The 21,341-nt window shown below is 39.2% G+C and overlaps 1 long non-coding RNA gene across 2 annotated transcripts; it reads left to right on the forward strand.

Annotated features, from left to right (window-relative positions):
- Positions 1 to 117: 117 nt before the first annotated feature.
- Positions 118 to 20,764, forward strand: LOC128140455 (uncharacterized). 2 transcript variants are annotated; one of them, XR_008234744.1, is made up of 4 exons: positions 118 to 355; positions 1,066 to 1,204; positions 18,879 to 18,981; positions 20,388 to 20,764. It is a non-coding gene; the product is annotated as an uncharacterized LOC128140455 (long non-coding RNA). The 2 variants fall into 2 exon arrangements; XR_008234743.1 differs by lacking the exon at positions 18,879 to 18,981 and having other exon boundaries at positions 120 to 355.
- Positions 20,765 to 21,341: the final 577 nt, after the last annotated feature.

Raw genomic sequence — 21,341 nt, forward strand, 5'->3', positions numbered from 1 at the left:
GTCAGCACCGGCCGCCGCCCAATCAGCGCGGCGACACCCCCCCTCCACCGCCCCGGCCCGCCCGCCCCCGTTGCCACGGCGGCGGCGGCGGCGGCACCGCTCCCCCGCCGCCTTCCCGCGTCCCCCACAGGCCGCCCCGCTCCCCGGGCCCGCCGCCGGGGCGCTCCCGGACAGGAGAGCGGCCCGGAAACCGAGCCAAATGACCGGATTTGTTTTTTTTCTTTTCGCGTTTCGCCGATGGCGAGACGGGGACGGTGCCTCGGGGGGGTTGGGGGGGTCACAGAGCTCTCCTCGGCTGCTTGTGCAGACAGACAGACAGAGACTTCCTCTACCGCCGCAGGAGCGCATGCAGGAGGTGCTCAGGGCAGCCGTGGCAGGGAGCCGGGCAGGAGCAGGGTCGCCCGCCTCCCGAGGCGAGCAGGCCGCAGGCCCGGGGGCTGCCCGGCCGTCTCCCTCCGGGGCGAGGGGCTGCCCGCCCGCTCCTCTCACACCTTCCCCTCCCCGGCAGCCTGTGCCGCAGCGGGTTTGTCTGCCAGCTCCCCTTGCACAGAGCAAAATTAGGCAGCTGTTGAGTATTTATCATTAATACCGTGTTACTTCACAGCTCGACATCCCAGAAGAGCTTTTACTCTCCCCAAGAGGTTTTGCCCAGGTCTGCTTGGCAAACAGTTTGCATTTGTCTGGTGGACTCAAAATAAAGGAAAGAATAGTATGATCTCCTGGCTTGTCTCTGACAGCCCGGTATTTTTTCCTTGCGTTGCCCAAAATTCCACTGACTTCCATGAGGCTCAAGAAGCCAGGAACAAAAACCCACCCTTCTTACTTCTGTGCCGTGAGCTGTGTCAATCCACTATGAATAACGGCCTGTTACAATCAGGCGTAGCAGAAATAAGTGCAAGGGTTTTTGTATAGTTACATGAGTTACGTACAAATAATGGTGGTTGTAATGGGTTTTTTTCTGCCTTGAATTTTACAGACTAGTGGGAACAATCAGAAATTTTAAAAACACCAGAATATAGGCCATAATATTTGACTTTTTTTTTTCTTCACTTTAATCACATCCAGATATTGAGAATGAGGAGAAGACAGGACATTACCTAGTAGGATGAAGAGGCTATGCAAACAAACATGGAGTAATCCAGTGCCATGCAGCTATGATGGAAGGATGTCCTGGTCACTGTGGAGCAGTAGCAGCTTTACCTGGGTATGAATTGCTTTCTAATATAGATATGTTTAACATTCATATTTTAATCTATTTTTCAGGGTATGACATTTTGTTACTTATACAAGTAAAGGTTTTACATTGCTGGTTGAAGCCAGATGCGTAAAGCAATTGCCTTAAAAGCCTGCTCTTTGTCCAGAAAAATTAGTTAATCTATGTATCTGAAATCACTCAGCTTGTTGAACCCAGCATAGAGGGCTCGGACAGGGGAACTACGCCCTGCTTACTGCTCTGCTGTTAGACTTGCTGGGTAATTCTGGACACATTACTTAACCTGCCTATGTCTTAGTTTCAATAAACTGGATATGGGACCATGCCATATCATACTGATGCTCATGAATAATGCATCTGCAATATCTGAATGAGAAATGTTTTATTTTGCATTCAAATCATCTGTTGATTTGTCAGACAGAATGCTTCACCTATGCCTCCTCATGTACAATGATGGCAAAATTTACTCTGCTCTGAGGCAAACTATGTTTTAATTTGGTAGACCTGAAGAAAAAAAGAGCAAACTAAAGAGCAAACTGCCTTCACTAACTTTTCTGAGATTAGATATTCGCTAGATCCTTATATACGTTTAAGATTTTAATTTTATTGCATTAATATACATCCCCTGGAACTTTATCACATAAGCCTCTTCCTACCAGGGATTTAGACTGTTAGTTAAAGAAAATGCTGTATGACAAAGGGTTAGTTTGAGAACTGCAGTCAGAAATTACAGTGTAATTAAAGTCACTCAAGAAATAGTGATACTGAAGTCTGCCAATCACTGCAAAAGAAATGGTTAATTTGCTGCTTCTGGCATAGCATATAACATTACACATCAAAGGGATGCAAGTTCTGTACCGGAAGTAGGCCTATTAAGGAGGAACTTAGGTATTGCACAGTATAGTCAGTAAATCCATCACTGTTCTTGCTACCAGCTATTGTTGTCAGTTGTTGGGTAGCCTTAAAAGATTTTGGTGTTTTATTAAAGGTCATGTACAATGCGGGAGAGGAAATATAATGTGGTTTGAACGGAAATCTATTTTAAAACTTATTTTACTAGTTTAGTTGAACTGAGATATTACTTCTTTTTCTAAAGAAAAAAAAAAGCAGTGTCTGTAGGAAGAAAGTTGCAGAGCATGGCAGCAACCATGAGGGAAGCAACCCAAGAGGGAAGTTTTGTTGTGGTCTTTACTTTTCAGTGTCATTTGCTGCGAGCAGGGTAACAGAGGATGTCTCCTCCATGCCAGTGCATCCACTAGTGTGTCAGTGGAGAAGGAGATCTGTTGTCCGTATGAGTGGCGTTGAGGAACACCGTAACACCCCAAAGATCCTGCAGAGTGTCAGTATTTGTGAAATACTTGAACTGTGCTAATAGTACAGTGTAATTATAAGTAAATCATAGCTGCAGAGATTTAATTTAACTACACCCAATATACACAGGGATCAGTATTTCTTTTGTAGGTCAGTCATATGATGCAAAGAGATCTTGAAGTGGAAAAGCTTAAAAATCAGTGAATTGATGGGTGAAAATACAGGGTACCATGTACATTTGAATTATCTTCTTTGTGTATATATTGCACATATTCCATTCTGTGTACGTTCTAGTTAGTGCAACTTGCTTAGAAGTTTGTAAAGAAATAAGCAAACAGAAGAAAATAATACTTTTTTTCTATTTTCAGAGTAATTTTGTATATATACTTCATAACTTAGTTTTTTTGCAGTAAGTTGAAAGGTAACCTTTGCATAACATTGTGTAAATAGAATATTTCTCTTCCAAAAAGCTAGCATCCACTCGCTGCTGCTTATAAAGCCATGGAGAGAACTACCCACAGTTTCCTAGTAGAAGTGTGGTGACTTGCTGTGACTTTTGTGAGAGAGAACAAGTCTTCGTGGTAGAAGATAATAAAACCATGATGTCTAAGCAGAGTGCTGAAGCTTAACAGATAATCTTATACTGAGTTTAATAGACTTTTATGAACTTGCTGATTAAGTGCTCCATGCTTATCCTAACGTGCAGGCATAGAGAAACCATACAAACAGAGGCAGGAAATACTCAGAACAGGAAGGGAGAATGAGTTACTGGGACAACTGTCCCACAGCTCTGCTCAGTATAGCAGAGGAAGGAGGGTCTAGGAGGAACAGATGACATCTCACACACAGCACGGCAAACAGTGTGTTTCTTAGCCCCACTTGCACTTCCTACGGAACCCTCTCTCTCAGTGTAGGTGTATAGGATTTGCACATGCCAACTCTGTGCTGGCTGTGGAAACTGAGGCCAGTTCCTATGTTGATGAGGCCGGTTCCAATGTTGTTTTGGCAGAGCAGGGGAAAGGCATTCTACGTAAGTATTAATATTACCTTTTTATTAATCTGTTTTGTTTCTTATTGAGGCATTTTACCTTTGTCTCAGAATTATTTCATTACTTTACCAAAAATAGAAGATTAGAAATATTCACAGAAAGCGTCCCTTAGAATTGACTAAACACTGGGTATCATTTGCTGGATTTATGAAACAGTGGATATAGTAAGTCAAAAACATTCAGGAAGTCTGAATACTTCTAAATAGATCATGGTTTCAAGGGCAGATAAGCCCTCCACAGACACACCTCCAACATTGTATGACTACCTCATTAGCATTAAGGGACTCTGACCTTTACCAAATCTTGAATATCTAACTTTCTTGGTTATCAAAACCGACCTCGCTCAGGTGCCAGAAGCAGTGTTGTCATGGGCGCCTATACAGGATAATTTTCCTGCTAAGAAAAGACAACTCTGGTGTCGAACTGCGTCGTACAAGAGTGCTCAGCAGGCCTGGATTTCTGTGAAGGACAAAAGGGTCTGGATTCTCCTCCCTATAAGCACCACCCATTCTGAGTCATCTGAGCTGGAAGTACTGGCATAATTGCAAAACATCTTCACACAGATGGTATGATGCAGTGTAGGTTACACCAGGACTGGATTCTTAAGTGAGCTATTTGGCTGTGTAATTAAAATATGACAAGGAAAGGTTTTTACTCTTGGGGATTTTTCAATAACTTTTCTTCACAAAGTGGAGAAAATGTTTTTCCTTTTTAGTGTCAGAGGGTTACAGAGTATGAATGTTTATTTTTGTTGACTTGTTTCCAGATAAACATAGGAACAGATTGTAAAGGTCACTTTTTTTTTTAAATTCAACTCCAGTTCGGTTCCATGTAGCATCTCTAGCGTGTATCGCATCTGCCATTCAACATTTTTAAAACACAACTTCAAACAGAGTTATCTTACAGAGTTCCAACACTGCAAATCATAATGAATTTTGATCACTGTATATGTGATGACTGCAGGGCATATACTTACACTGATTTTACTGAAAGTTAGGGGCCACAAACAGTTTTATGGTAAAGAAAATCTGCCTTTTCAGCTATTGCTTCTTACTTGAAACACTTTAATTTCTGATCACCTAAGCTGAAGCACTAAAATGTGCAGATGAGGTGTGTTGGACACTGAACACCTCACTCATGGCAAGCCTCTGGATGCTCTGGACCCTGCTCTCCATTGCACTAAATGTTTTGTAGTTGTTTAGGCATGTGCAGCAGATGCAAAGTATTAACAAATCTGAATTCTCCACTTATGTCACTGGTGATGTTTTGTGGACACTTTGCAGAGATATAAATGGCAACCAATGGAAATTCAGAGTTTCATGAATCTGATTTCTAGAGACTTGGAGTTCTTTTTATACCAACTGAAATCAATGAAACCATTTTCTGAAAACTGGGTTCCAGATATTAAAGTCTGGCAGGCAAAGTTGGGTTATCCAAAATTAGATGCCACCTCTGAAAAGATAATTGTAAGTGATTATCTCACAGGGGAAGTCTGAGACAGAGCCAAGATTAGAATCTAAATCATCTGATACCCAGTCCTGTGCATTAATCACAACACTGGTTTTTTAATACTGTGAGCTTGAATACTGACTTGTTAAAAAATAAATGCAGTTTTCAAAACTCATCCACAGCATATGGACAACAATGTTTTGATGTAATTTGCTGATGGTAGAATCCTGATAGCTGAAGTCTATTTGCACTTCAAATTTTCAAAGAATGTGGTTTCCAATCAGTTTATCGTTGCTGTGAAGTTAAGCCCCATACGAGTGAATGTTACTTTTAACAAATTGATTAATGGCTTTTTTTTTTACCATTCTTTATATGTTTTCTGCATTTTTAAATTCAGTTTTTACAGAACACTTTTACATGAGTATATGCTTGGTTGCTGTAAAAACGCAATGATGGAATGCTGTCGTTTAGAAAGAAAATATTGTTACATGCTATTGGATTTTAAGAATAGCCCTTATTATATTCTTTTTAGTAGGAATACTTAGAAAAGAAAAAAAGTTGCAGAGAACATGACACCTTAGGTAACAGTAATTTATGTGTATTATTTAACCAGTCTGTATTTACCTGCAGTAAAGACTTTATGATAAAGTATGACCTGAACAAAATGCAGTCACTGGTAATCGAGTTAGCTTGCATTTGTGTACATGTATATGTGACCATAAGGATATTGAATTTGTGATCGAAAGTTGTTGTCAGCACCCCATTGTGATAGATTGATCTGTAACGATTATTATGTACTTAACAGCTCATGTATAGTTTTCACAGAGATGATATCCTGCAATGTTTCACAGATGTAAGTGATTCAGTGTATATTTTAGGATGTATGCAGGACTATATGGAGCCTAGCTCCATGTGAGAATGAGTTATGGGGAGAGTAAATGAAAGGTAGCATTGAAGTGTGTTATAAGGATCTGTTATTTTAACTCATTTGAGGAAAAAAAAATGTTCTGTACATACTAGAAACTAGAAAGCTGTGAGTTTTTCCATTTCCCTATGAAGAAAGGCTGAGAGAGTTGGAGTTGTTCAGCCTGGAAAAGAGAAGGCTCCAGGGAGACCTTACTGCAGCCTTTCTATATATAAAGGGGGCTTATAAGAAAGGTGGAGAAAGACTTTTTACCGAGGCCTGTAGTGACAGGACAAGGGGCAATGGTTTTAAACTGGAAGAGGGTAGGTTTATATTGGACATAAGGAAGACATTTTTTATGATGAGGGTGATGAGACACTGGAACAGGTTGCCCAGAGAGGCTGTGGATGCCCCATCCCTGGAAGTGTTCAGGGCCAGGTTGGATGGGGCTTTGAGCAACCCGATCTAGTGAAAGATGTCCCTGCCCATGGCAGGGGGCTGGACTAGATGATCTTTGAAGGTCCCTTCCAACTGAAACCATTCTATGATTCTATGATTTTACGAGTTGCAGTGACTGAAGCAAGATGACCAGAAATTTCAGAGCAGAGCGTGCCATGGAAGTAGGACATATGGGCTTAGTAAATAGACCATGTGCAAAGATATCGGAGAGATTCAGTCCTGATTGAGTCAATGCTGCAAACACGCAGCATGCAAGAGGTTAGGAGACAGAAACATCTGCACCTTAGTTTGCCGGTCTATGGGATGCAGGAAAGCCTACTATGCTGCTGTGCTGCAGGGTTTTTCAAGCTCTCCTGCCTGCCAGTGCTGGTCCTGCAACACTTGGAGAGCTCTATGTAATACTTTGAAGACCAGGGAGGTTTGACTAAATGGGAGACATTTCAGAATGAAGTGCAATGTCTTTCATTAAGTAGCTTTTCCAGAAGGCATAAGAATTGTCAATATATGATATTGCTATATCATATATTGCTTTGAATTGCACCTCTCTCTCTTTTTTTTTTTTTTCCCCAAAAGACTTGGTTTTTTTAAAGCCTTTTGTTTTTAACAAAGCCCAAATGGATTTCTTAGAAGTGCTGGACATTTGCAAAGTCCATTGATTTATGTGCAGTGCAGCAGTGCAGATGCTCAGCACGATTACTTTTTTACCATACTCCATTCAGTGGTAAGAACTTTATCATATGAAAGCAACCCAAGAACTGCTTCAAAAACGATGTGCTTTCTTTTTTTGCCTTTTTTTCTTCTTCCTACTGCCATGGCACAAGAGAAATAATACATTCAGTGTTAAAGTGAGAACTAGTGAATACTGCCCTTGAAATTCCTAACTACAAGCCTCTGGAAGCTACCCTGGTTAAATGAAGGCCAAAAACTTACTAAGATTGAGAATGAAAATGGGGAAATAGCTCAAATAAGTGGATGCACCACTAGCTTAAAATAAGGAAAACCTCTCTGAAAAATATCTGAAGCTTTCAATTATCAATTTTACAGAGACTATTTGCCCTGTATTTCAAATGAAATAAGGCAAAATGGAAAGGAAAGGAAAGGAAAGGAAAGGAAAGGAAAGGAAAGGAAAGGAAAGGAAAGGAAAGGAAAGGAAAGGAAAGGAAAGGAAAGGAAAGGGAAAGGAAATAAAGGTTAGGGGTTTTTTCTAAATTGCAGGTGAAGGTTGGGTGTAGTCAAAACTTTTGTATGAGAATTTTTATGCTTCCTTACAGGGAGGATATTGAGGTCTCAATCTAGATAATAACACAGGAATGTGCATTTACTCTGGATACCAGTAGCCAGACTCATGAAGAGGAAGTCTCGGATGTGAATGAAAGACTGCAAGGTTGTCCCCTAATTGATTAGAAGCAAAGAACTGTCAGACATCTGAAGTGTGCAAAGCATAAGACTGTCCTCTAATTTCTCAATTTTGGCAGTTTTGATCCCACTTGTACTTAAAGTTAGTATTAATCATGGGGAAAAAATGCAACCTTTCTCCCTTTAATCTTTCTCCCTTTAATCAACAGTTTATAAATGCAGTAGCACATTTCAGATGTCAGTAATGTATTTTTATCTGGCAATTGATTAATGTGCATAATAAAATGGATAGGCCTGTCTGTTGAAACATAGAACAGTGAGACATAGCATAGTGCTGCTTGAGAAGGAAATAATCTCTTTTTTGGTTTTTCATTAGGTCTAATAGCTTTGGATATCCATGGAAATATAACTGTTCATAAGACAGATACAACATATTGCATAGTTGCTCTACTTCCTGTAACTTATGTAAATATTTGTGTCTGGTTATTTTTGAAGAAACAGCCTTTCTACATAGAATTAGCTTTACAAGCAAAGGGAGTCTTAGAAGAAGCACCCTGATCAGGTTACTTACTAATCAGCCAGTGAGTGACTAGGAATTTAAGACAGCAGGTGGCAGTCTTGAGTAGCAACTCACTGCTGTCTCTGCTTAGTTAAGCTCAGATCCGAACTGGAGGCAGAGCTGGGCACAAGTAACTCAGGATCTGAGCCCTTTTTCTTAAACATCGCAATGACAAGCAGCTTAGATACTGCAGATGGCAACAAGTACCTTTGTCCTTTGTGCCTGATAATTAAAAATGTAGCTAAGTAATTTAATAATTTTAATGTGAGGTTGTATGTGCTTTCCTAGATTTTTTAATATTTGGATCAATAGTTGTAGAGGGAAAGACTGCAGCACAGTGGAGAGGCAGAATTTAATCTTTCTCATTCTCACTGGGTTTGTTTCTTCTAGCTAGGAAACTCATGTTGCAAACAAGAATAATTCCCAATGATATACTGTATTGTTTTATTCAAGTAAGAGGTGTGTTCAATCCTGGTCCTCCTTTCAAGTATCCTGGAAGGTTGGGTGATCCTTCACCCCCTGACTGTGGTCTAAAAGTAGGTCATGAGGTAATTCTATCTCCCTCATGAACTACCACAAAGTAATGGCAAGAGAACCTACTTTTATTAATGATATCACTGACTGAAATTTTCTAATCAACATATCAGCACAAAACCTTGCAATTAACCGGTCTCAGCAGAGAGAGGAACTTGATGACATCATTGTTTTTCCCCTCTGAAAATGCTCGGTTGGAAAGAGACAAAAAAAGATTAAATGGATCACAGTAGTTACATGCGACATCCCACTTCTAATCTTTTTGAAGAATGTGAACAGTACCATTCACTGGGTAACCAAGAGAGTTCTGCAGCGTTGCTTATTTCTGCTGGGTATTCATAGTAGGAATTTTACTTGTAAATTTTATTGTAAATTTTGTATATCTATTGATTGGTTTTCCTACAGCCCCGCATTTTAAAAATACGTCTTTTTGACCAAATCTCAATTTACAGTTTTTTCATTCAGATGCACATGAAAAGTGTTCCTTTAAAAGTTTTCAAAGCAACAAATCCTTCAGAGTAAGTTACAACTCTGCTCTACCTAGAAAGTATACATGCATGTAAGCCTTGATCCATAACAGAACTAATTTCCTAAGCTTGTTTTTTGTCACAGCCTGTAGACAAAAAATACAGTCTTTTTTTTTTTCCCCTGTGGCTTGAATCCTTCAGTTAGCCTGTGCATGCACAAATCTGTCTGCTCCACACAGACACAATAGTCTACCTGGATGTATCTGAATGCAAGATCAGGCTTTCTGTAACAGTCCAGTCCTGTTAGACACAGCAGACATTGTCATGAAGCCTTTTGTTTAATCTTTTTATTAAACAAACATTTTCCTAAGTTTGCATAAGCAGTCGCCCAGCCATGGCTTCCACACAGTCCTTTAATAAATAGCAGGGTGTGGTGATTAAATTTCCTCAGAGGCTTTTCTTCCATCTGACTACCAAAGAGTAATTTATTCCTCAGTTAACATCATTGCTTACTTGCCTTGTTTCTTCACCTCCTTCGTCTGTTGGAGATAGATCAGTAAGTTAATAGCTGTCTTTTTTAGTGCAAAAAGGGGGTGGGGGATGATTCTTTGAGCCTGATTCCCTAAAGAAATAAGGCTTATGTGATCATACTCTGTCTATTCCAACATTCAGCACTAATAACATGGAATCCCGTTGGCCATTTCACTTCATATGGAAGAGGACTCTAGTCTTCCAGCTTCGTAGCAATTTTATGAAAATGGATGGCTGGGAGGAGGAAAGAGGTCCTATTACTACCTCCTAGCAAGGGAAAGCTTGCAGTGTGAACTCATTAGACAACTGAAAATTCATTCAGGCTCTCCTTTGAGGCACAAATGTCTGAGACACTAGTCTTCACTAGTTGCGTTGCTGAGAATTTATTCACATGGTTATAGCTTTCACTTCAGTGGACGCTAGTGAAGACAAGGCACAGGCACTATTTGTACTTTTGGTTTATGGAAGTTCTACAGTGACATGATAGCTATCACAATGTGAACGCATGCCTGTCCTTTGTAGTGAATATGAGGCTGTGTCTCTTATGTGTAGATGGGGTACTTGGGTATGGTTGTCATGGTGCTGTTTCAGATAACTGTCTTTAAACATTCCTGTATCCTTCTGAAGGTGGAATGTGCTGTACTTGATGCTGAAGAGGTATGAAACGCACACAATTTTTGAGTGTCTGTGAGAGAATAAGATATTTTTTCATCTAGAAGATATATGCTAGGTTCCAAATATCAAAATGATGCAATTTTAGATTTATTTTCAGTCAAGATGAGCACCTGTCTTTTTGTGTTTGTTTGTTTTTTAAATAAGACCACTGAAACTGTGAAAGAATGCGCAAAACTTGCTTCATACAGCTGATCAGTACTGATCAGTACTTTTAGGTTGAAGGCTGAGTCTTAACAGTTGTTCTGTGTATGAGTTTAATTTTCACTCCTTCACAGTCATGTTTATGGGATTGGAGAATGTGCCAAAAGGTATTTTGCTCTATGAAAAAGTGCAATAAACTTGGGCCCTATAATGTCTGTGTTGCTGGAGAAATATGGTTTCCTTTTCTTAAGTAGGTGTTTTTGGAGTCTTAAAGACTCTATTTCTGTTTCTTGGTTTTCTTAGCACAACAGTAGCTGCAGCCTTGGCTAGTTTAGAACATAGACAGATATTTTGTTCCAGATCCAGATGTGCAGAGAAAAGAGATTTTCCATCCACAGCCATATGAGTCTTCTAGCTGCTACATACTGACCTGTCACAGAGCAGGTTTTGTGAGTTCTCTCTAATTCACATTAAGCATAATTAGGTAGATTATTTAAAGCAGTTTAAAATCCTGGTCTGAGATATGGCAGCTGGCTTTGCCTCACCTGAGTTAGCAGTACTCCCATAAACTCTTCTGTTAGCACATCTGAAGAGTGGTGAAGAACTTCTGTGGTTGTTAATCCTATCCACTGGCATTGCTAGGTGTAACCTGAAGCCCTGTTGATAATGCACAAGCATATGGCATCACAGGCAAGACTTCTGCCTACACAAAAGATAAATGAATACCACTTGGGGACTTGAATATCTAAGCTCAACAAACAGAAAGAAAAAGACTGACTCCTATATTTTTACAAACTAATGCCAGTGAGCAGAATCACATTTTAAATAAGGCCACATGTGAAAATGGTTTCCTATACTAAGAAAAATTGTAGATAGGTGGAAATAGGATATTTGAAGAGCTGTTCAGTGGTTTGGGGCACTAAGGACATCTATTCTGAGTATGGAAAAAAGTCCTCATTGGAGTTTTTAAGAAAAAAATGTAGTTGAACTGTAACTTGGACTGTGACTGGCATGAACAGATGTTTAGGGAACCCTAGCTCTCTGCATGTTAGGAAAGTCTTAAGAGAAATGAGCAAGTAGGTCCATGAGCAATGGAATCGGTGAAGCTTGGTTTCCAATGGATCTATGTCTCATGCAAGTTTTTCCCCTGGCCTGAATGGTCTTTTTGTCTGTCCTAGATCAATCAACTGATGTCTGATAAGAATGGGGCTTTTGCAATATCCTTTTCCATGGCTGGAGGCACCATTTGGATCTCCTTCCTAGCTGGCTGCCTACTTCCACTAAACTTGTGACAACTTTGTATCTTGAAATCTGTGGTTCACTTTCACATTTAGTTGAAAAGCAGACACTGCATTCAAAAGTTACTCAAGGAGGAAGTGAAGACAGTGGAATAGGCACTCATACACAAAATATGATGACAAAGGCCTTTTTTCCTTAGGAACAGTTGGAGAAGGCACTTCCTCCAGATTTGGTGATTTCCAGCACTGGCAAGGTCATCTCAAATTGGGGCATAGAAAGGGTAAATGGAAGCAGCACTAAAACCTCCTTTCACATTGCAGTCCTTGAAGCTGTTTTGTAGAGAGCTGGGGTACATTTTTGTAACACTGTACTCTTGTGGAGGGTTTGTTGGCATTTATTTGGAACTTGGTTATTTATTAGGTGAAAATATGTAGTTAGAATTTCAGGTGTTGGTCTAAATCTATATGTAGATTACATTTTTTAAACTATTTGTTAGGCAGGTGTTACTGATATGATTAATTTTGCTTAAACTATTAGTCATTCCAAAGTAATATATATTTTTTTTTCTAGGTGGGAGCTGCAGTGGGTATGAATGAGAAAACAAAATCCAGTAACAGGGGCGTAAAACAATCTACCTGGACATGTATCTAGAACAATTTTAATAGGCACATTTTGTGAACCAGAACAATTTTCTGTAGTTGTTATCAACATTTTTATCAAATCTTCATCCCAGTAGGTCAGAACTCCATTGTTTTGCTAATGCTTGGTTGACTTGAAAAATAACCCTCCTTTGACTATTTGGGAACCTGTAGCTGAAATATGTGGTAGTGGCAGGCTATGCTTTTGTCCTAGGGAAAAAAAAAAGTTTAAATGGAAAATGAAAGAGGAAACTATCAGAAGAACTTTTCAGAATAAACAGCTGTATGTTCTTCCCCTCCGTCTCTGAAAACTTAATTTAGCTGCAAGCATGGATTTGAATAAGCTACCTCATGTTTGCTAACACCAGCTAAAAACTTATTCTATACAGTGTAATGTATACCTAGTATCAGACTCAGTAAGAAAAAAAATAGGCTTCATGTATGTCATTGCATGTAAAAATAAATACATGTCTTGACTGCACAAAACAATGCTTTATCTAGGTGCTTATCCAAGTGCAAAAGTTTTTCCACCAAATAAAAAATATCTGTTGAGATAACTAGGACGGAAGAATCTGTGTAGATAGGTGTGATAAAAAGACTTCTTTGCCTCAATGAAATTCTTAGGAAGCATATACCAGCCACTAGGGCTTGTAACAGAATAATATTTCAGTTAAACAAACTATAACTTACCCTTCTAGAAAGTAGTAATGCTTCTACAAGAACTATATGTAAACTAGACCCTAGGATATGTTGTCTAAAAACACAGTGCTTATTCAGGTATAAGTTCCTTTTAAATCTGAGGAAGTTAATTTCTATTTTCCGCTTTTATATCATTTCATATATTACTCTATGAGATAGTAGACTTCTGTATTCAGTTCCTGCCTTCCAAGCCTTACCTTTCCAATTCTAATAAGCAGTCAGCTTGCAGGGCATGAGCCCTACTTTCAACAGTTGCAGTTTATAATATTGAACAATACTGAGGTAGGTAGATTAGGATTCCCCTCTTTAAGGAATTCAGGGTGGTGTCAAACCTGCCAAATGACTCCTTCACAACACTGTGATACAGGTGGCATGACTGGTGTGTTCAAATGACTCCTGCCTGAGCAGTGCCGGGTTGTTGTACACTAGCACAGGTGTCTTGACTGTTCAGATCTGTGCTTGCACAGGCTTAGCCAACATCTGAATCAACTCCAGGGCCAAGAAAGGTAGTAGTGGTGGGTTTTCAGGCTCCTTAGACCATTTTTCTGCATTGAACATAGTATTTGCCAGCAGGTTAGAACTGAGCCTTGGATATCATCTATGAGTTTGCTGGGTACATATGGTAAACAAGAGTTGTCTTCCCATTTGAGGCCTCCTTTAGATACGTGAAGGTTAAGTGCCCTCTTTCTGTTTGTATCAACACCTTATGTACTACATGAATCTAAATGAGTAGTTTGGGGTGCTCTTTGTACTTGGAGCAGTATGCGAACAAAATGGTTCTCGTGATTCTGCAAGTGGAAGAGGTCTTTTTGTGTGACCTTGGCAAGCAGACATGGGTATGTGTTCATGGCTGCAGTAGGGACAAATAGTTAATGGAAGCTGGAGACTGGGAGAGTACTTATGAGAAGTATCACTAAATGTTTACCATAGCCTGAATAGTCTTCCTTTGGTGCTATGTATTGGAAGTATCTGTATCATGGAAAACAACATTTAACCACAAAGGCTATGTAGAGTGTGACCCTAGTGCCCAAGAGCACAGATGATACCCCTAGCAGCCAGGATCTTCCTCTTAACATGCTCAGTGTAAGTCACAGCATCTCAGATCATGTTTTCCAGTTCCACTTTCAGTGTTCCTTGGGTAGTATTTTGAATATTGTCAGCTTAAAACTTAACTGTTGCTCAAGAATATTTCACTGATTTCATTGGTGAATATCTAAGAAAATCTGAAAGCTACAGCTCATGAACAGGACAGTCTTTCATTTAATTTCTTTTTCTTTCCTCCTTCCCAATTTTTTTTCTTCTTGAAGCTGGCAAAGCCTTGCATGTAGGGATTTTTTCTCTCTGGTCTCATGCCCTGAAATATGACCTCATCATTCCAGACCAATTTGTGGCAGTCATTTAGCAGTACCTCTGCTAGATATGGGATATTAAAGTTAAGAAAAAGCATGTAGTTTAATTTCTAGAACCCAGGCTAAAAATTTAGTGCCAAAGCATGGAAAGTCTGTTTTTTTCCCAATGGAAATGAACAGACTGAATTATTGAGACAATAAAGATGGAGTCCCATGATGGTGTTGGACACAGCTTTGCTTTTCTTATTGAAGAGAGCTCAGAAGTAATTGAGAAAGTAAAATGAATCACACCCTAAATTCCAGCCAGCTTCTCTCAGCAAATGGTCAATAGCCAAGAAAGAGAAACAGGCAATTCAGAAAATGATTCGTTCCCTCTATCTTTGATACCCATTTCAGGGTAGAGGAACTCGTCCCTCACAAGGAGGAAGGGACGCTGTCTTGTATGTGCAGCTATCATTGCTCAGCTTTCAAATTAATTCCACTCTAGCCTATCCAACCTGTTTTTGTTACTGGAAACAAATGAAGATGCAGTCAGTATTTGCAAATGCAAAGTTCTGCAGAAATATAAGTCATTCTGCTATATTTCACCCTGCTCCACAGAGCAGCAGAGAAGATTTTTTAATTTACCCACTAAGAACGAAGTGCTGATTTGGCTCTGTGGTTCTTGGAAACTCTCTGCTCTGCTATTTCCTGTTATTTTCTCAAGCTGTGTGTTTCAGATGTGAACGGGGACCTACTCAAAATCTCTTTATGTTTGCAGTGGTATGACATGATTCCTTGGACAGATGTAGATGGGTATTATTTGCCAGTAAAAAGGGAATGGAAAGCGAAAGCATGGCATAAAGTTTTCTCATTTTAGTTCCGAGGATTTGATGCTTACCGCCAACACATCATGGTTAACAGCCTTCCCCAATGCTCACCTTGCTTGACATGTTCAGCAGAGGCTGCATGCTAAATCTCACTTCCTAAGACTTTCAGAACTTTGCATGATTGTTGCTCCTTTCATCCTGAGACACGCTTTACATGGCCACACAGTGAGATGGTCCGTGCTCGCTTTTGTAGCATTGGCAGCAGTGCTTAGCAGCTCCTTTCACACAGCTCTGCTGCAGTCTGGCGTTGTGAAGTTGTCTGCAGGCCAGACAGTGCTGCAGGAGAAGCAGACACTTTTGAACAAAACTTCTGGCTGCATTAACAGATGATTAAATTTAAAGACAAGGCATTGCCACTGTGTGTGTTTGAATGATTGTGGTGCTTCGGTCTATGCTAGTGTTTGCTGACATATGTAATTTAGAGAATTTTGTTCATGTATGTTGGGAGAAGGGAATATATCACTGTGGTGATCTGACACCTCATCTACGTTGGTGGCCTTATTTCAAACCGTTTTGGATGCCAAATTGAATAAAGTGCTTTCAGAATCTGTGGATGACCTGGCAGGAACTGCATGATTGTCCTTAAAACCGTTTGTACTTTCTGTTTTGTGACCTTGGCAGATCAGTGACTGGGAAAGTTGTTCACATGCCACCTGCACCTCCTAGCTTTGCCGTGCAGCAGTAGGTCATTTCCTTTCCAAACATGACTGGCTTCATGTGGGAAATTGGCAGCTCTTATATGAGAGCAGTAGATTCCAGTTTCCTCTTTTAGCTTTTCACTAAGATAGGAAAGGAGTTGTTATTGTTATGGTCCCAGTGCTCTGTGTCAGAGCTCTCTTCCCCACATAACGGCTTTTTCAGTCATTCAAAAACAGTTTGTCAATAATATACGGCATCATATCCTGTATTGTGGATTGCCCCGAGATAGTTTTTTCCCAATATCATGGGCTTAATTCTAAACAGAACTGCACAACCTACAGTGAAAATATTTCCCTCTTCTTTTGTCTCTTGGTCTTTCTTCCTCTCTGTGAAAGAATAAGAGAATGCAGTCTAAAGTGGCTATCTGGTGGTAGGGCTTAAGAAACAACATAGTGGAATTGAAGTGTACTTTTCTCCCTATTTCTTTGTCATAGCAAAAAGATGAGGCGAAGTGGCGTTCATTGTTCTTTCAGTTCTCTTCTCTAGAAATGATGGAAAGCTGTTGCGACTTCTTCTTTGTAAGGGGTGTTTAAATCAGCAGGTAGGGAATCAGTGGTGTTGGGCAGGACGCAGGCAATTGCCTCATCTCCAGTCTGAAGTATTATCTTTGCAGAGAACTGCAAAGGAGCTATGTTGCAGACAGCAAGGTGGTGAATTCTGTTTCCACTCTTAACAGCATAAAGCAGCTGCATTGGCTTTACAAGTGATTCAAAGATTTGCTTTCCCTGAAAGTTAGGGTAAATTGTTTGTTGCATCCAATGTGTGTCTTTATAAATGTGCACCATCTTTTTCTTCCTGTCAGTTACTGGAGATGGAGATAGAATCATGTGGTTTTGTCTGTGCTTTTGTGTGGCGTTATTAATGAAACAGGTAATCCTATTTGTCTTAAAATCAAGGCAAGTATCTCTTGTGTTCTGTCCATCTGTTCCAGACACGAACAACATGCTCATCACCATGGTATTGGAACAGTCTGGTACACAAATAGCAATCAGCAGTTATTAACATAATATTATTACTTGGTCCATAAAGCTAATATTGGCAGAGCTACTAGACATCACACACTGTGAGACAGTTTCTCAGCTGATGTACTTTGTTCTGCCAGAATATGGTAATATTCTGTATAAAAATCAGTAAAGGATACATTTTTTATTATTTCATATAAGCAGCATAAATTGCCAGTATAATATATATCAAAATTTTCTCTTTACATCCAGTCATTTACAATCCATTGCTATCTTGTTGTAGAACAGCATTCTGTAGAAAACAAAGGGCATTTTTTTACGTGCATTAGATCAAATCAAACCACTGAAAGTTTCCTTTCTCCCCCAGCTGTTGGTATGGACTGATACAAGAGTGGCTTTTTACATGCAGAAGGCCATTTATCTCAAACTTGAAATAGACAAGTTAAGGTTTATTCAGCATGCAATCCACTTCTGTAGTATTGGAGGGGTGGCATGTGATTGCAGCCCACCCGGAAACTGTAAGTCACTCTCTGCACACACTAAAGCAGTTGCTTCAATACCTTTTGAAAAGAGTAAAACTCGCTCTCTGCTTTTCTAGCCTGTGGAAGGAACATGGACTGTTCAGACAACTCTTTTCAGGACTTAGCTTACCAGGGAAGCAGACTGCAGTCCCCCAAAAGATCCTGAACACCCTACAAAATTTAGAGGTTCCCTACTGATCCTTAATCCCCTTCATACATCTCATTTACACACATTCAAAAGTCCAACTTCAAATGTCTCCTTTTGTTTGGTCACTTTTCCTATGATATAATGTAAAGATTTTTTTCAGAGTTGAACAGCCACATTTTTTAAATCTCTGGTATTTAAATTGCTGGTTAAAATGAGTAGATTCCTCTCAGGTGGCACAATTGTGCCAATCTGGTTAAATGAATAGCCCATCTATATATCATTTTTCTTCCCTTCTTAATCAGAATATATTCCTGGGAGACCTATTTTGCAAGCTTGTGTACAGAGACTTCCATACAGAAGCAAGATGGAGCCTTTTCAGCTTGGAGCTTCACAGTTGCTTGTGTTATAACTATGAAACAAAAGTGAAACCAAGTCATTATAGTTCCTAGTTTTTACATACAACAACTTCTTCTTGCTTTAGGTGGCAAATTACTGCTAAACTAACATTTCTGTAAGTGTTACAGTGTCCATACAAGTGCTGCTACAAAGAAAGGGAACATCTTTATCTGAGCTGGTTGTGATTATGTCAGTAGGCACAAGCAGATTGCGTCAGCCGTTATTACTCTTTTAGTGAACATGAAATTTACTGGTCATGATATTAGTTCAGTCTCTATTTTTGTATCAATAGCTTTTTAAAAAAAGTTAACTACAATAATTAAGCTTTACAATAAACTAATTAAAAATTTAAATGGCTTGTTAAGAACACTGTTGCCAAATGGGCTATATATGTGTGGAGCCTAACTGAAATGGATGGCAAGGCCAACAGGAATCTTGTTATAAAAATGGAGGATCATTCCCTACAGTTCAGCTGTGCCTTGAACACTTAGCTTTTGGCTCATCTGTGGGAAGGAGTCTAAAGTACTGGGTGACCTTCATACATGTCTAGATACAATGAAGGGCAAAGTGCAGCATTTTTATCCTGTCATTCCCCTTTATCAATCTCAGTTATTAAGCAATTTGTGGATATTAAGATCAACCTTGCCTTAAACATTTAATAGACATTTCTTATTAGACAAACTACATGTGTCCCATTACATTTGTTTCAGGGCCTGTCTCATTGGATGCATACCAGACTGTCCTTCAGGATATAGTCCAGCGAGTAGGAGTAGAAATGTGTTTTAACTTGGCATAATTGCAATGAACATAAAGGTATGGTTGGAACTTACTTGGAACACTCTCTCCTGTCTTGCTGTCGTAGGCCAGTATCTTGGTTCTCTGCCGTCAATTGCTTTGGAGCAATGTTACTGAGAAGAATGAGTCATTTCTGGCTCAGTTTAATGGGTTTATTGGGACTGAAAAAGCTATAGCTGGACTAAATGCCATATCCACTGTTCATTTTATGTAGCTTTTTATGATGTACAGTGACTGCCCACCAAAAGAAAATGAAGATGCATCGCTTCAGCTTTTGTAAGAAATATCTGTAACAGGTTTTGCCATATCCATGAATAGAAAGTGGTTACAGAGGTTATCTTTCTCTGCTCCCATGGTTGCAATGTACATCCCAACATTACATGTTGCCACTGCACAGTTTTCCCTTGTCGTCTTAATTTTAGATAGGCTGTATCCTCCTCAGTAATCTTTCAGGTTTATGACATGGAGCTTAAAATGCGACCACTAAAATAGGGTGGATGATTATTTTGCACAATTTTGAATGACTACTCAAAATAAGACTTGGGGGAAGAGTATGGCCTCATAGTTTTGTAGGACTGGGTGCCTCCCAAAATAGCTGCTCTGAATGGGGTATCATTCAATTTGCGAAATGTTAACTTAGTACATAGGCATACTCTACAAAAGATCAGGTGGACTGTTTTGAATTAATGAGGGAGCCTGGGGTCTCTGATATTGTTAGTTATGTGTTGATAGAAAGCACAGTAGTCCATTGCCCTTTCTGAATTATAGTACTAGAACAAAAAGCAACAAAAAATCATCACAGCAGAAGCTGTCACCCTTGTTCCCATGTGTGCTATATCTCTTCCATGGGGATCTCTTGTGGACACCAAATAGGAAAGCAAATGTAGTTGTCCTGATTCTTTTTTTTTTTTCTTCAAGTGCTATCTCACATAATAAGCCTTTGTGGCTTTCTGCCTCACCCTACTTTCTGATGTTCTTGATTTAGATATGATATTACTATGTCTTTTGAACCATGTATTTTAGCAGATTTTGTATTTGGACATAAAACTCCAGCTATGGAATGAATATTACATGGGGCAATATTGTGTTAGATAACAGATGAATTTGAATAATCTCATGTATTTAAAATGTGACCATTTTTGCACAGTACAAAAGAATCTCATTACTTAATGAACATAGGCAATGCATGCAGTGTGTAGGGAGTGATTGCATTTAACTATGAATTACTTGATCTTTAAACAGCTTTTTTTCCTTAAGGTAAAAGGAGCAAATAATTTCAGTACCCTATCTTGAGTAACATTCTTTGTAATTATTTTTCACCACAATAGCCAGTGGAATGTAAATAGTTTTTTTTAATTTCTTAGTGGTAAATTTATAGCTCCTGAAATTATATATCTGTTCTCTCTCTTTTTGTTTGCTTTTAGGGAGAAATCAGAGCTACTTCATCAGTGCCATTTTCATGCTGTGGTTGGTCTCAGGAAAAGGATTGCATTGATGAATTAGTGCAATAACCCTCCCAGCCATGGAAGAATACATCTTACAAGAAAATTCATAGGTGACTAATAGACTACATTGGTCATCCCTCACCCACAGTGGTAAGCAGACTTTTGAGATGTGGGAGAAACGTTTTGGTATACCTGGAAATCAGTCGAGATTAAAATTAAATTAAGCATCTAAATACAGAATTTGGAATTTAACATGCTGTGCCTTGTGAACAAAAACAAAAAAGAAAAATTAATTTCCACTGTGGATATTTTAGTCTTGAATCATGCTTTTCTACCACATTTCAGCAATGTCCCGTATCTTATTTTAGTCTTGAATCATGCTTTTCTACCACATTTCAGCAATGTCCTGTATCTTAATACCTTTGCTTTCATGTTAGTTTGTTTTTAAAGTTTGTCAGTCATTACGCAATGTCATTTAGAATCAACTTAGCACCCTTTCATTGTGTTGAGTGGTTCCAGTGAATAATGATTGCGGGATTAGCCTGCTAGTAATTAAATGTTGTTGCCTTTTAGCTTGAAAATGAAACATCTCTATGGAATTTAAGAGTTTCTTGCTTTATTTAGGTTGTGTGTCTAAATAGTATGGATAGGTGTACCGGGTCAGTGCAGACACAATGCAATCTTAAAAAAAAAAAAAATTTAAAAAAGCAAAAAGAAAAGAGAGAGGGAGGGAGGAAGAAGAGAGCAAGAAAGTGAGAGAAGGAGAACAAATTCACCCAATCATTAAAACTTTGAATAGCATGGAAAAATTTCCACACTTAGCTGAATCCTGAGTGTAATTTCCTAATTTTGCCTTTGTACGATCCAAATAAAGGGTTCACGTCTGTACTCATTTTCACTCACAGATGGGTCTTCAAAATTTGCAGGTGAAAA

Source organism: Harpia harpyja, chromosome 4 (genome assembly GCF_026419915.1).
Source record: "Harpia harpyja isolate bHarHar1 chromosome 4, bHarHar1 primary haplotype, whole genome shotgun sequence".
In the NCBI taxonomy this organism is placed as follows: domain Eukaryota; kingdom Metazoa; phylum Chordata; class Aves; order Accipitriformes; family Accipitridae; genus Harpia; species Harpia harpyja.